Below are 15,762 nucleotides of genomic sequence, written 5' to 3' on the forward strand. Positions count from 1 at the left end.
CTTCAAACAGGTCAGTACTTTATCAGTCTGGCAGAATTGTCTACTCAGCTCCTTAGGGGCTATTAAGTAAAAAAAAAAAACATACAATCTCTTCTCCATCCCTCCCACAGAAGCAAGTTTTTCACTTGCTAGAACACAAAGAACAGTTTTCAGGCCTAAAAAAGCATGCCTTTGAAAAAAAAAAAAAAAATACATAAAAATCTCTCTCACCTTTTCTTTTTTTAAAAAATGTGACAAAATGGGCAACAGATGTGGGTCAAACTGGTAGAGGAAGAAAAAAGCAGAATAGACCTTTATATACTTATTACTCTAAATTACAGCCTTATGACACAAACTCTCAAGCACTAAGCAACAGTGGTTGCACTATAAAGCATAAAGCCTGAATTTTCCTGTAGATGTGCATGATCTATGCATGCAGAAAGGTACATGTTAACAGGAATATTCTCACAAGAACTACTTCCCTGCAATTAAGACAGCAGTCCTTTCTTTATCCAACACAAAGAAGAAATTGTAATACTGGTTCATGTACAAGAGTGTGTGTGCAAACACACTACATCAAACTGGTAGACGTACTAAATGGCTGTGGTTAAAATGTCTTTGTTGACTTATGTAATACTGATGTCACTGAAGCAAGAAGTGTGACTAGATGTCACACACAGTCCTCTCGTCTTAACTGGTTGTCTTAAGCAAAATGTGACACGAGTTAATCTTTGATGAGTTTTGTACACAAAGCCTGTGGTGTTTAGGTTCACAAAAGAGCTTCTGGTGCTCATATAGATACAAATTCATCCTATAAACACATTTATATTAACAAAAGATTAAATCATACTCATAACCTACAAGACAGAAGATAGCTGTATAGCGTCCTTCTAATTGAATGAATAATAAATCACTGCATTTTATAAGACCTTGTCTACTGCATTTCATAAGACCTTGCCTATAATTTCTAGCTTGCAATGATTTCTGCAAAGAGAAACTCTCTAATGCTCATTATGTAGAAAAACCTGAGTTGAGGATCCTTTTATGTAGGTAAAGTTCTCAGTATACAAAATGTAATAATAGGAGTTTCAAAATTAGCTCAGATACATGAAAGGAATGTTTCCATGAACAAACTGTTAACATCCTATGCGTCTCTTGCTTTTAGTACTAAACTGCATTCAACTAGTACATTGCCATCAGGCAAAGCATAGATGCTGAACCTGATATATAGAAAGCAAAAACTATAGTGAAGCTCATGGCCATGTAAAACAATATTTCTTCTGCTAAGTGCAAGGACAAATTAGCTTTTTCAAGAAGTAAAGCAGCTGAAATTATTAAGCTACTGCCAAAACACTGGGATGGCCAACAGTGTCCCTGAAAAATGGAAAGTAAGGAACAGGCTAAGAGTGGATATACAGTCCCAACACACTCAGCAGCAGGCCATGGTGCACTGCTTTATTTGTAAGCTGTGAATTCAGACTGTCTACAGCCTTTGCACCAGTCCAGCACAGTGGCTCATGGGTGACATACTGCTTATTTACATACTGATATTAGATGAAATCTGGGCTAAACAAGCCAGTACAGAATGCTATTTTTTCCATCCCTATCAAGCCTGAGTAGTATGGTAATGAAAGAAAATCAGAGGATGTAATTTGCAGAAGTAGGAAGAAGCAAGCTTTCCAGATAAATAGGAGGGTACCTGGTGGTCACAAAGTCTCTCTCAGGAAGAGAAAGCTTATGATTGCTTAGGATCCATACGAACATCTTCCTACCTAAAAGCTGTTTTCACACTACCTTCTACCTCTGTGTACAAGCATCCTGAGACCAGAATGCACCTTCCAACAATGGTAACTGCAGCAACAGCCTTGAGATTTCCATGCTTATGACCCTTTTTCCTATCATGGATTTGCTGTGACTTGAAGCAACCTGTGTTAGCCATTTCCCTGTTTGTGGATGGCCTTGAAACATACATTTGTTAACACGGTTTGAGTAAGGTAAAGCCTTTTATTTTATTTGTCGAGAAGAAGCTGGGAAACATGATTTTCACAGTCTTTCCAGATTGCCTCCCTCCTTTTCTCTGCATAAAGCCAGAGAAGGTCCTTCTCTGTATCAAAGGAAAGAAGAGAAACAACCCACCAAAGGGGAATATCAGCCCTCCCTCTCTCTACCTTTTTTGCTGTTCTGTCACTATTGCTCAGATCTAAGATCAGTATAATTATAAACAGCTTCACACTTACAATTTTGTCTAATAATGAAGAAGATAGCATTAATGCTATAAAACTACTGCTGTCATGCAAGGCTGACCTCTGTACCTCTCTGGAGGAAAAAACTTTAATATACTTCTTCCTCTTAAGCCACGGCTCATCTTTGAAGTTCTTACACAGCATTGGTTCACAGCACATTGTGCACATTCCAACCAATAATATTCAATGCCACTTCTTGATGAGGATTAGTATTTACACATGACTTAGCAATTAGATTCGGTTGCAAACAGAACGGAGATAAAGAAGTACTCTGCTAGGACACTAAATACATAACATTCACTGGCTTTAATTCAGTCACCCTGTATCAACATATGCTAGCATGCAGGATGCAAAGAGGCGCCAACAAATCACCTTAAATCCCATGTACTGTTTAAAGATTTATGATAAAGCAATTCACACTGGCTGCCTTGTACTGAATGTCATTGAGTCAAATGCAGTCTCAAATACTCACATACAATTTACAAATAGAACTGAATGATACTATGTCCAACATAAAGAGCTATCAACGATGACAAAATACAAGTCTTTAAAATATACTGAGACTATTTTCAAATACTCTCTCTTAAAAAGCTAAACTATCCCATCACCAAAAGAAAATTCCTTCCAAATTCTTGGGGAAAAAAAAAAAAAAAGAGCAGAATTTTAAGAAAAAAAAAATGTTGCACATTTATATTCAGGTGATTCAAATGTCAAACATGCATCACTTTCTCAACATTTCAAATGAGAACATTCATACTTTTAAACACTTTCAGGCTATGTAGACCTTCCTTGTTTAATTAGCCTAGAACACACAACAAACATGATTTAATGAGAAAGACAAGCCTTTCATTTTTGAAGGAAGATTTGTTCTATATTCTTTTGAACAGGAAACTAAACCAACATGAAATGTTGCTTCCCTTCACATCCTGATCAAGGAATCAACAACACTGAGCAAATAAATTGTGCTTTATCACCTGTTTTATTGTCTCTTTATGTACAAGCACCATTGTTATCTACTGGAAACATTCCATGAATCTCTGCAACATCACAGCTCCACCATCATTTGAACTACAGGTGTAGTTATAACAAAATATTAAAAGGTTAATATATTTGGCAGGCAGAGAGGGAACGTAAAAGAAGAAAAAAAAAGGAAAATGAGAAAATATCACTGAACGTCTACATCTATGCTTTAGTCTTACCAAAATTAAATAACATGATTACATTCCATTTACTGAAAGTATAACTGTAATTTGTACACATATGTAACAACATCTAATAAAAAACAGGATTTTATCATCACTTGAAACTGAAGAAGAGATAGTTTGGATTTAACTCCATACAGCATCTAATTGATGCATTTAATATATCCAAGCTGAAGAATACTAACAGCCATAAATATTAAAAATTATTTTTTCCAGTCTGAAAAATGTCAAGTAAATGATTTGCTAAGCAGATCAGGAGGTTAAGAAAATCATTCTCACATCTGTATGACAAAAGCAAGAGGCATTTATTCATGCATTTTCCTAAAATACTCTATGCCCAAACACAATAGTTTAGAGGGAGAAAATTTACAAGTGACCTCCTTTTAAGAGGCTGCATCTATAATCCACTAAACACAATGAAAATTTCTCTGCTGAGATCAGAAGACTCTAAATCTAGCACAATACATAAAACCAAACCTAACTTACCTCTGGTTCTCTGCAAGAAGTGTACAGAAAAGCCTCTTCCACTTATTACAAGTGAATATGCCTACCTCTAGTTATTGTTATGCCAATAATACATTCTTTCTTTAATTTTGGACAGAGTGGGCTTCAATAGGATTAAACCACAAAAGCAGTATAGTCACTTTTCTGAATTACTACTTAAGTGTGCAGCATATCAGCTACAGCAAAAATTTCATAACTATCACATGTACTTACCGGTATTAATGACAGAGATGAAAATGCATCAAACTCGAATCTGATCTCAGTTAGGGAGTCTGTCAAAAAAAGCTTATTCTCAGACCCCTAAAATTGTAAAAGGAATCCGCAATAAAATAAAACATTTTCCTTTCTTTCTATGCTTCCAAATAGTATTGTTCTCCCTTCTTTCTAACAATACTGAATTTCAATATACAGTTTTGATAAGTGAATGTATCCCTCCTATCTTCCATTGCTGTATTTTGTTCATGACGCCTGAATATTTAAGAGAAATTCTTCCCACATAAAGTAAATCAGAAGCTATGCACAGCAAATACCATACATGAAAGTGTAGGCTTATACTTCTACTGAGAGTTGTTTCATTATGATACTAGGTTTGTGTTTATTGCTTGTCTTAAAGTACAGGGCCATATGCTGTTTATAGTTTAATTTTAAACTTTGTATTGACATACAAATAATATTAAATATAGATGATTGCAGTTATTGAAAGTACAATTCTCTATACAGATAGTTTGGCTTCCTTTGGTTTGGCATTTTCTATATTGTGATGGTTAGTGAAGAGAGGCTTCTGGGTCCAAATTAGTCTATGAGGAATTGATTTGTAGGCAAATGAAAATATAACAGCAAAAATTTCTGCAATTCATTTTTAAGTATAAAATATTTGTCCAGGAAGCTTATTGTAACAAAAATTAATTTCGAACACATGCACCGAATAAAAAGAAATAAAATATAGAAGTAGGTATATTGCTTCAACCAATATCTGATGTTGCATCTTTAAAGTTCTATAGTGTCTGAGTTCCAGCTGTTATGAAGAAAAATAAAAACTGAGTAAGAAAGAGTTATGAAAAGTGTGGCCAGTTAGGGGATGGGAAAGGAAAGCCTTGTAAGAAATAACATTTATTTCATGGAACCTCCACCTTCCAAAGACACCTGTCCTTACCATCTGCTTAGACCAGCCAATTCATAGTTGTTGCTATGTATCACTCACACGTGCACACACACAAGTGTATGTATATATATATATATATATAGCACATTGTTAGGAGAAACATGCACAATACTCTTAGATTGTGCATTGCTTTATTTTTGCTACATTTAAAATTAAAAAAAAAGTATGCACTTGCTGAAACAATACCACTATCTATTTTTAACTGGTTGTTTACACTGGGGAAATTATTTTCTTTAGATAACCATTTCCTGATTTTTTTATTTTTTTTCCCAGTTAAATCCCAAATGATGATGCACATTCCATCTGAAAGGCACATGCTATGGGACTGCATCTAGCTTTGCAATATATTTAGGCAATATTCTCTCTGCAAATTCTTCCTTAGCACACATCAGCAAGAGTACAAATGTCTTGCCTTGGAAGGCAATTCCAGTTTTCTATCTTGTTTCAATGTACAAGGAATATTGAATACAAAGAGATATCATTTTCCCCAAAGGCACAAAGTACTACAGTTATAATTATTACATAATTTACTATTTTCTGACCTCTTCTCAAACTCTTCAACAGAGACAAAGAATAGCCTGTAGAGCACCAGCTCTTTAGTTTCCACTTTAATCCTAAATGACAAAGTGATTCCTAATTTCAGATGCCTGTCTCAATGACATTAATGACACCAGAGCAGTTACTACCTTGTGACCTGACACAAATCACAGAGCCCAAATACAACTCTCAAAAACCCTGTTGACTCCTTGCACACCTTGAAATTTTATGGTGTAGTGTTTGTCTTGAAAATAAGAATCATAAAATGACTTACTGCATAATTATGGCTTGAGAAAAAATGTGTTAAAAGCATAAGCTGTTTGAAGACAAAAACCCTACTTGAATTAAAAATAATTTATTTACTGTAAATATTTCTGCTCTAACCAGTAAGTGTAATAGAAATCAATGTTGGAGCGTTGAAGATATTTTACCCAAGAGATGGAAATTTCCTGGGGAAGCTCAAGATTGCAGAATAAATCTTCCAACAAACCAAGGACCTTCATAAATCTTAGCACATTTCACTTAGTTGTTCAAGAAACATCTGCTGATACTGCCACAAGCAGCGTGTATAAGACCATGTACACATACGTGCTTCTTGCAAACCTTCCTGCAAAGGAGAACTGTGTCTACAGAGTTATGTTGATTACTGCTGCACTAGCAAGTTTGTGTATATTTGTATTTCCACAAACATATTCCACATGAAAGAACAAATCAGAACAAAGTAGTTAGTCTTAACACACTGCTCCCCTAAAGAACAAATTCCACAACAGTTGTTAATTGTGTTGCTTAATGTACCAGTGGCAAAAGACAGGCAGATACTACACAAGGAACGTGAGAGCTGACAGTGACCTGAACACAGGCCTTTCAAAACACTCCGGGGACTAACCCTGCTGAGACAGCTGAACACAGTGCTGTGTTACTGCCTGCGACAGGCTGAGCCTTGTCTGAGTGGACAGTATTAGGTAACAGAGCTGAGGCCACAGCATTACTCTTCAGTGCCGTTTGGAACACATAGTTTAGCTGTGACACAGATATTAGAATAACTGAAGAAAAAATTTTGTATAGATAAGATGTTAACAGTTTTATACTTGGTATTTTAAAATTAAAAGTAACGTATAGTGCACTTACACTCAATCTTAGGATATTCAAACATAGACCACAAACTTGTCAGTCACAGAATACATTATGATTTTCCTCATTATATGGAGTTTTTCATGAAACTTTAACTGCATTTTAGGGACATTCTTCAAGACAAAATAATTTTTCTCTAAACTTCATGTATTCTTGTGGATTTTTAAAACCTGAAGACTTTTAATATGAGGCCCGAAAAAATAAACTCACACATTAAAAGCTTGACGGAAATTGAGTGTATCTGTTTATGTTAAATATCTTGGTGAAGAGAACAGATGCATTTCCTGAAGACAACTGCTAACATTCACCATCACCTACCCCCCCCCACATCACGCCTGAACATAAAATTCATTTAGGGATAAATCAGTTCAGATCTGTCAGTTTATTTAAAATCCATTGATTTTAAATAAATCCATTGACGTATCTCCATCATAAAACTGATATATGAGATGGTGAAAAACACCCAGTATTTTTACTCAGGAGTATCAACATTAATGTGTATTTGTTACATTTTTTGTGTTACATCATGTAGTCCCAAACCCACATGTCAGCAAGATCAACAATTACACCTCGCTTTATTTGGAGCAATCCTATGGCACAGTTTTCAATCCAGTTAAACGACATCTTCCTTTCTGAGCAAATGTGTCACTTCAAACTCCCTATTACAGATACAAAATGAACTGAACAGTACAACTTAATATGCTTTACCAACACACTGCTAAGTTTAGCAGCTTAATGGAAATTTTCATTGAACCTCTACTCGTTTAGTAAATTTAGTGGGAGTATTTAAAACAGATTCGCACATGCCTTGGAAAACATAGGAGTGACAGATCATAAAAAGGAATAACAAGTAGATTTTGCTCACTGAGTTAAATATTGCTTGTATGTGTACATTCTCTGCCACATGATGCATTAGGAGATCTTTCAGAGAAATATCTACATATTTTGTAAGTAAAACAGATTTACTGCATGCAATAAGAAAATATGTACCTGGGGAGGTATCTACAAGGACTCCATAGTGTGGAGCTGTTCTGCAATTAAACTTTTATAACCTTTACATCAGGAATGATACTGAACATTGACGTAGATTCCCGAGTAGTAATTAGCTTTAAAAAAGGACTAATATTTCAAAAGATCTGCTAGCTTCAATGATGTGAAATCCTGCGTGATATTATTTATAGAATAGAATCATAGAATATCCTGAGTTGGAAGGGACCCTTAAGGATCATCAAGTCCAACTCTTGACACCGCACAGGTCTACCCAAAAGTTCAGACCATGTGACTAAGTGCACAGTCCAATCTCTTCTTAAATTCAGACAGGCTCGGTGCAGTGACCACTTCCCTGGGGAGCCTGTTCCAGTGTGCAACCACCCTCTCTGTGAAGAACCCCCTCCTGATGTCAAGAGTATATTATATATATTATATATATTATATATTATTATGTATATTATATATATTATATATATTAGTATATATTATATTATTTAGAATATACACTTAAAGCATAAGGAGTTTTTTTTGTTTTTTTCCCCTCCAGTGACTGAAATCCATGACACTGCTATTGTCAAAATAACTGCTGGTAACTCCCACCTCAATTAGCAAAATGGGTTTTTCAGCTCTGCTTGGAGCAGCCAGGGTTCTGGCACTGCATGAGAACTAGTACAGATGTTTCACACATCTGTCTTAACGAAGAGCCAAGACAGTGAGATTACAACTTTTAAGAAGGATGTCAAAAAGCTATTTATTCATATACTTCCTACATACTTATATTGCTTTTACTTATGATGGGGCAACTTTTTCATTTTTTTGCAATACATTGCAGAAACAAATTCTGGAGGTGGATTGAAAGATGCAGAGCAATACCAAAGAGATTAAGTGAAATAAAACAACAGCTTTAACACTTCTAGAGAACAAAGCACTGAGGCATCAACTAGGTAGGTAACAGAGAGATGTCACTGTCCAAGTTAATTACCCTTTTTGCATCAGCTTTGCAGCTGGATAACAAAGTCCTGGTTATGTTTATGTATCATGACTCCAAGATTTGAAACAAATAAAAGGATGAAGGAAATCACCAGCACTGACTATTTTTTCCTGCTACTAATGCAAGAGAAAAGGAAAAGATGTTTATATGGTGTGACTGACATACAACTTAAGCTTTAGGGGAGCATAAGAATTTATCCTTGTTTACAGAAAAATAGAAGGATAAGGAACTGTTTTTTTTCTTTTTTTTTTTTTTTTTGTGATAGCAGAGGCAGAGTTTTCATTATCAAACACCATTTTTCAGATACTGAAGCATTTGGATCGACAAAAAAAAAAAAAGTTGCATTGTTAATTGTTTTTTACTTGAGGAAATTAAGACAGAAGATACACAACCAAAAGAACCAAAAAAAAATAAAATTGACAACAAGAGTAGTTGTGCCACATATATGGAGGACAAACAAGTTGTTTAAGGAGCAGTATTTGAGCCAGTGGTTGCAACTTTTTTCTCAGAATCTGTTCAGAGCACAAAGATTCAGGAGTCTGCTTCCTGCCACTTCTGTGAAAGTCAAGAAACTGACTCTTGACCGTAATTAAAGGTCCCATTACAATTCACCAATCCAAATTCAATTTCAGGCAAGCATTACAATTTGTCTTCCCAGAAAGTCCTAGTCTAGTTTGCATTTCCAGTTTTGTCCTAAATCTGCATTGTAGCAGGTTTGCTTTCTAACAGCTGCTGAATTTTACCACATAAGTGCCTCTATTTATTAGGACTTGAGCATGAATGAATTAAGAAAATAAAACTGACTTAAAGTTGGAGGCTGTAACTTCATTCTTTTATCACAAACAGTGCTATTAAAAATATTTGTTCTGTTCAGTATGTTGCTACCGGAGTTCTAAGCCAAATAAACATCATATAGCCCAGGCACTGATAGCTAGGTCTTCTTCCTAGAGAAAAGAAGAAGGCAAGTACACAAGAGCTATCCAGAACCTACACACTTGCACTGAGAAGGGTCCAAACTCTGCCACATGCTGTTCAGACACTGAAAGAAAGGCAGCTTCAAAGATTCCAAGGATACATAGTGCAAGATTTTAAATATTACAGAATTTATAAGAATGTTACTAATTATTTTCTTCCACTTCAACATGTTATTTAAAAACAATATATATATATATATATATATATATATATATATATATATATATATATATATAAAATATATATATGTATCATTCTCTGTGCTTCAAATACAAACAGTGAACTGCGTTTCCACCAGAAAGCAGACTTTTCTGCAGCAAGGCACTACTGCTGTGGTATCAGTTATTTATATTTGCATGACAAACAGTTACTGGCTCTTTGCCTAAAGCGTTGGTGTTGGAACATTTGGTCCAAACAGCTCGTCTGCCAGCTAAGAACTGTGCTGAATCTGTCAGAAGGCGTTAGATAAATGTGTCACCCTTGACAGCCTGCATGTGTGTAATTTGAACTACAGTAAGTGCAAGTTATTGACCACAATGCATTCTGTACTAGGGTTGCATACACTTCCCACACAGACATAAATAGTGATTGCAGCTATAGTGCCATTTCTATTTTCTGACTGAGGGTGTTATAGTGTTGCCCACCAGTACAAGTATTATTTCACGTTTATGTAGACAATAGAAATGGGCCAAACCAGCCTCTACAGTCAAAAAAAATAAATAAAAAACACAAATAAAATAAATAGGAAAAGAAAAAAGAAAAAAAGAAGTCTTTGGGACCCAAAACCTGTTGTATCTATTAGGATATTAAGTATGATAAGCAAGTTCTCAAACCATCCTACTGTTAAGATGTTACCTCAAAATACTTTTTCTCCTAGTCTATATGCAAAGTGAGCAGCGCGGGCAATCAAGTTGCACAATCAATAAAATGAGCCACCAGAACTCTCACCAGTCACTCTTTTGTATATCTTTAGCTGTACGACGCCAGATGTACTCAAATCCGCTTGTTTCGCCTGCACTGAGATTGCAGTAATAACTCGGAGGCAGAGTTGGCTCCCAGTGCAGGCTGCTGTAGGAAGGCTATTCTGTGTTCCATTGAAGCTCTGACCCTACTCACTTTGAACTCAGTAGGGGCTGGCTGTCAAAGAGAAGAGGAGTAAGCCCAAAGGTACCCGCAGTACAGGCACTATCAGACAAACACTCTTCCACTGGGATTCCGCTGGTATTAAGGAAAACTTATTCTCCATGCTTCACAAATGCAGAAAAGCATTCTTAAAAAAAAAAAAAAAAAAAAAAAAGGAATGAATTGTAATAATTGAAAACAGTGTGAGCCCTCACTGTTAATTTTGGGAAAGGGAAAAACTGAACTGTTACCAGCTCAAGCAATGATAAAGAACTTTCCAGCAATTTATATAAATACTAACTGAATGTAATATGAATTTAACTGAACAGCAGATGGAAAGGAAAGAAGTTGTCTGTGCTTTTCCCGAACCGCTTACCACAAATGAAGCCAGCAGGCTATCTACTGAATGACACCATACTTAGATGACAAATAGGTCTTCCCCTGCAAACTTTGGACAATAAAATGTACCACTGTTTCTGAGAGTTTAAAACATGTACATAATTTTCATCTGTCCGGTTCTCCGGAATACTAAGAAATAAATGACAAAATCCTACCTTTGTGCCTTTCTACTACATTTTGGACACACGCTTTGTCAATTTTAAGCACTGAACTTGTCCCTCAACTTGAAACAAAAATGAACTATGTATCGTGCTCTTTTGTTACTTTGCTTCCCTTTGGGATGCTGAGTATTAATGTCAATAAAAAGCAAGTAACTGTCTTTATTGAAATAAAAAAACAACTTTGTTTAGAGGTTTCTGAGACATGATTTCTACTTTAAAATATGTTCATAAGTACTGTAGCCAGCAATATACCTCACCTCATGGCAGTTATTTATGGCAAAACTATGTGCCTGCATATATTTTACCCCAATCTTCAACATAAGTATGCTTAGGGGTAGGAATTCACCTGCTGAACTGTTCTTAACTACATCCCCAGGGAGAAAAGGACAGTTCAGAAACTGCCCTCGAGCTCAGACTGCACGAACAGCCGTCCAGTATGAGATCTCAGCTGTGGCCCGAGCAAATTCCAGGTGGGTTGGTGCAACCACACCAGTGGTGGCTTCTGCAGGAGGCAGGCAGACAGAGCTCTGCAGGCTGTCAGTCACAACAGAGGCAGCTCTGTCAAGGAGACAAGGCCACAAGTGTGCTTTCAGCCCCAGATGTGCTAGACAAAAAGCTGCTGCCGAGTTTCTTGTGACTGTTCATACTTCCTTCTTGCAAAGCTGTTTTTGTCAATGCCCTTCTTGCTCACTTTCAGTCAGAATGAGCGGGATCGTTTTAGCCAATTTCTGGAGCAAGTCTCTTTGAATCCAGCTTTCTGCCTGAAATGGGTCAGAGAGCTTTCAAAAGAGCAATTGTGCTGGTAGGGAAGAAGACCCTACAGGGGAGAGCAGCAGGGAGCAGACATCGCTTACAGATGATAATTGCATCCATAGGCAAAACTAGATGCAGAAGAGGACATCTGTCGCTAGCCTGTGACTGTTTATGAGCTCCAACTTAAGCACATGCACAGCTGACTGAAGACTGCAATTACCAGGCTCCCTCGATGCACAGCACAGCTATACATGTCCCTGCCTCTCCTGTGCTGACCTAAACCTCCATTCGTATTTCTCTGGTTTGGCCTGTGTGGAAAACAGACTGCAACAAGCCCATTGGATTAACATATTAACAATATGTTAACAACTAACAATCCCATATTAACAATCCCAAAGGATTGTTAATATTCTACTGATATTTTGCCTACATTTGAATTATTTTACTTTCCATATAATTTTAAAATACTTTTCTGAGAATCGTACAGTCCCGTCAAACTAGTCCAATTAAATGTTATGTAGAAACTGAGTGCAGAAGTGTTTTGTCTATTTGCCATTGTTGTATTTGTACTGTATTCGTGAATACCAAGAAGATATTATGACTATCAGCAGTAAAACTTACCCTTTTTGATATCTGAAAGTTCACAGCCTGTTTGAAAATGCACCATGCTTTGCGCTATGCTAGTAAAATTACACTTTGCCCCTCCAACTAAGAAGCATTTCCATTAAATATAGCATTCTCAGCAAGATGTTTTCTCAATAGTGAACACTTTGATTGACAAAGGATTAAATTACTGCAGAGCCATTCATTATTTATGGCTCTTAACACCTGTTAGGTGTTAAATTTACCTTTTCACGTCTCTTCTGTGCAAGGTATTTGCTCCCACTTCATTATCATCCCGTGTTTTACACCAGTGATGACATTTCAACGTATAATGAAATAAAAGAAATGCCTATTTTAATATATGCTATATATTTTTTATTATTTAAAATTTTTCAGTTTTATGTTTAATGATTTCACAGACTGTTTCTTCCCCAGAATAGATTCAAAGAAAGAGTTTTGGAAGTAAAGCAATGTCAAACTTGGAGCCTTTCTTGCTTCCCTCTGATTTTCTTTTTTGTACTTTCCGAACAAGTGCACGTAGACCCTGCTGTTTGTTTGAGAAGGAATGGCAAGAAGGAACGGACATAACACATAAATGTTTTGAGACTGTCAAGAAAGGATTTCCCTAAAGCACTATGAATAACAAATATAAAGAGGCTCAGTATAGCTATGCAAATATAGCATATAATTAAACCTAAAACGTATAATCATCACCTGAATTTTCTCTTATATGAAGGAAGTTCATTATAGTGTTTCAGTAGTACATAGTTAAAAACCATTGAGACTACCAGAGCATCTCAATATATTTGTATAGGCAAGAAGTGTTCAAATGTTTTAATAAGGTGCTGTGCAGTAATAACTTCAGTGCGTTCCCAAATCACAGAATTAATTTACAGTCCTTTTATAAAACTAAATGGATTTATTAAAGTCTGATCATAAATTAACATTAACAATTGATATAAATTGCACTGTTAGTGAGATTTATTTCAGTTATGTTACTGTTTATGGTGTTATAAACCAGCCTTTTAACCTATTACAGGCTGAAGGGCAATCTGTCTAATGTGGGAAACAGATTTGAAGGCAGGGAGTTGACCTGTTTACAGAATTCTTCTAAATCCCAGGACAATTATTACAGAAGCACTTTTATATATTTTGACAGAAACAGTGGAATGTAGCACTGTAGCAATGCGTTTTCTTGAGAGATCTTTTTAATTAAAGAAATGCAAGGGAAAGGGTAAGTGACAAATAAACAGTTTCTAAATAAGCATGCTGATTGAGTTAAACTCACATAAAAGTGCCAGAAAACAGGTGCAGTATTAAGACCTCAGGAGTTAGGCTGGCCAGAAGTGGTCTCAGAGTCTTTTACGAAGTGCAGATCTGTATGACCCTAAATCTACTCATGCCCCTAAAAGCATTTGCTTAACTTTGAGTGCGTTCAGGGACTCAATAAAACACATATTCAGATATTCAATCACATAATAAACCAAATAAACTTGCTTTGTTATTTCTTCCTTTTAAAAAATATTTCCATCAGAACATTTTCTTAAGCCAACTCCAAGCCACTGTTTCAAGAGCCAGGACAGCCACTCTCCTAACTGGAAGCACCACCTAAAACCTACTGGAAGCCCAGAGAAAACTCAGACTAGTCAGTCCATTTTTGGAATCCCTGGTGGGGGAGGGAAATCAAGCACTTCATTGATGTTTGAGTCAGGTGACTCAGAGGAGTCCAAAGTGGTCTGGGACAGGCATCTGCAGTCAGTATTTCCTGCCACCCCTACCAGTGCTAAGTGGCTCCTCCATTACTACATACAATTTATTCACTCATCTTCATAAGTTCCCAACCACTATTTCTTTAAATCCTTTTGGGAACACACTCTGAATTTCCACATTTGCAAAACCTTAATTGGAAACACCAAATGTGCCTTTCTAAATCCCAGCAGACAAGAGACTATACAGATTCAAAATGAGATATACTCACCAGAAGAAAGATTTAAATGGAATTTACGCGATTAAATTCACAAGAGTGATGCTCAAAATTATCATCTACTCACTACAAACACATACATTTCCGCCAGTAATATCTCAAGTGTTATAGACCTGCTTCTGCACATGCCCAGAAGGATCAGAGTCTTATCAGAGCTGAGCAGGTTGGTACCATTTCACACCAACTCCCCGCAGAATCTTCAGTGTAGGTGCTCTCCTGCTGTGCTTCCCAAAGGAACATTTGGAAAGGTACAACAGCATAAAACACAGCACCAGATGCTACTTTCATTCACAAACACAGCTGGGAGCAGAAAGAGGCAGTTCTCCACTTTCATCCATGAACTGGTGAGAGCAGAATGTGGCAAAGCTAGAACAAGCGTGCCTTTCTGCTTGGTGTCTGCCCCTGCAGCATTTGTTTTCACTATTAATCTTAGAGAAACACGTTCACTTTGACCCAGTCAATTTGCCTCACATTATTCTTCTGGAGTTATATGACACTGTTGTATACACTTACTAACTTATACAGTTAATACACTATGTATTAACTGTTTACATGCTGCTGTGGAGCTCATCTTCTATCTCCCAACTCCTTCATTCCATTCAACCATGTTCCTGGCCTCAGTCTTTACTGGAACAGGCTGGAGTTTGTCTGAACACCTCAAAAGACAATTCAACATGCTAAATCAGAAGTTAAACCTTTTGTTTGTTTGGGGGCAGTGGGTGTTGGCTCATTTTTTGCTGCATCGGTTAGCTGAATTGGCTCAATAAATGGTCAGCATTTGGTCAGCAAAGCACTACTAGCATGAGCGACCACACAGCTGGATGCAGAACGGCTTAATGAAACTGCAGGGTGCACCACTACCTTTTTTTGTGGAAGATGCAGCATGATGGAAAGGTGAGCCAGCTGTTTTTAGAGGAAGTGTTTCAGACACGTGGCTTCTGGGATGTGAATCTCAGTATGGAGACAGGTGCTTTCTGCCCTAAAGGCAAGCAGTAAACAGCTCAGAGAGCTATGACAGAAGCTGAA

Source organism: Anas acuta, chromosome 10 (genome assembly GCF_963932015.1).
Source record: "Anas acuta chromosome 10, bAnaAcu1.1, whole genome shotgun sequence".
In the NCBI taxonomy this organism is placed as follows: Eukaryota; Metazoa; Chordata; class Aves; order Anseriformes; family Anatidae; genus Anas; species Anas acuta.